Source organism: Seriola lalandi, unplaced genomic scaffold (genome assembly GCF_002814215.2).
Source record: "Seriola lalandi dorsalis isolate HSWRI2012SDOR001 ecotype SW California unplaced genomic scaffold, Sedor1 jcf7180002054373, whole genome shotgun sequence".
NCBI classification, from domain to species: domain Eukaryota; kingdom Metazoa; phylum Chordata; class Actinopteri; order Carangiformes; family Carangidae; genus Seriola; species Seriola lalandi.
In genome coordinates this window covers 6420-7945 of record NW_019524926.1, presented here as the reverse complement: position 1 = coordinate 7945, position 1526 = coordinate 6420, and positions in this window count along the sequence as shown.

The following is a 1526-nucleotide window of genomic DNA, read 5'->3' as shown; positions in this document are numbered from 1 at the left end:
CCCCTACTTGACATCAAAGTTTAGTGTTAGTGCGGCCCGCGCGTTTTTCTCAAACGCACCTTTTTGCCGAGTTCTTGGGCGAGCCGCGCTTGCCCTGGGCTTTTATTTTTCACTTATGGGCTACCATAGCGCAGGCTCATGACAGCTTTCGGTGTCGCGTTTGTTGTCAAGTTATGGTGCGTTCCCATTAAGTTGGAACTTGTAAATTGGAACGACTCGGATTTCAGACTTCCAGTTGAAATGTCCAACTCTGAGCTCAGAAAGTCCGACTTCCGAGCACAACTTGAACGCACCATAATGTCCAGCGCGAATTAGCGACGGTTGAAACTTGGTTGAAACGTGAAGAACTGTTAATAATAAAGATTGAGAAGATTGGATCTGTTGTACTTTTTTTTTTTGAATACTTGCGGCCCAGCCTCACCCAGACTCTACTTCCAGCGGCCCCCATCTAAGTTGAGTTTGAGACCCCTGATATAGAGCATTCATAGGTAAGTGTTTATATTCAATGACACATATCAAACTGTTCATGAGGTTATTTGTAGAGCATCCATCTGTCAACATTTGTGACAGATAAATCTCTATAAATACTACGGTCCCACCATGTTTAAAAACTATTTAAATGAAATGAAAATAAAGTACGATAAAAACATCTGCAGTAGCTGAAAATCCTAATCAGGACTCAGAATGTGTTGTAACACCACGACTAAGCTAAGCTAACCCTGCTTGGACCTAAGAGAGTAACTAAAATGTTTTTGAGAATCAGAGACATAACTGTTACCTGTTTTCTCAAAACAACCATCATCATTTAGCATTTTGTTTGTACTGTCCACTTTGCTGCTGCAACACTGCAGATTTCTCCACTGTACGACTAATAAAGGAATGTGTTATCTTACCGAACAGATAACACACAGGTAGATTTACCTGCCAAACTCCACTTAAGACTGTGGGGAAAACTCAGCAGGTGGTGATGACTCAGCCACGTTGGTAGAAATATATGTACAACGACTATTCTCAGTTTTGAATATGCTCATATATGCAGTTATCTGAACTCATTAATTCATTTTATTATTAGTTACAACGTTAAACCATCAGTGGTGCTACATCCCACAGTATACTATATGTACAGATGTATAGTTTTCACAGTATTGTTTGTTGTCCCCGTTTTACTGACCTTTCCCCGACCCCACAGATAATCCTGACTCACACACTGCAACTGTGTCACAGTCCCTTTGCTGTCCTGGGTGTAACTATATTTGCACATGAAGCAAAACATAACATTCAGATGACTTACACACAGAAGCTGTCAGGACCTGGACGTTAAAAGCTTTTACTCTGAAAAGCTGGCAGGAAGACCAGGATCTGGACCTGTTCCTACAGGAGGGAATAAGAAAAGAGAAGAGAGTGTGAGGGGGGCACGTTATTCTTTTCCACACAGATAAAGACTGGATGATTAAAGTTCACTCACCAACTATAAAATTAACTATTGTCTATATAAATAAATGATTATATAATTTTAGTTTGTACTG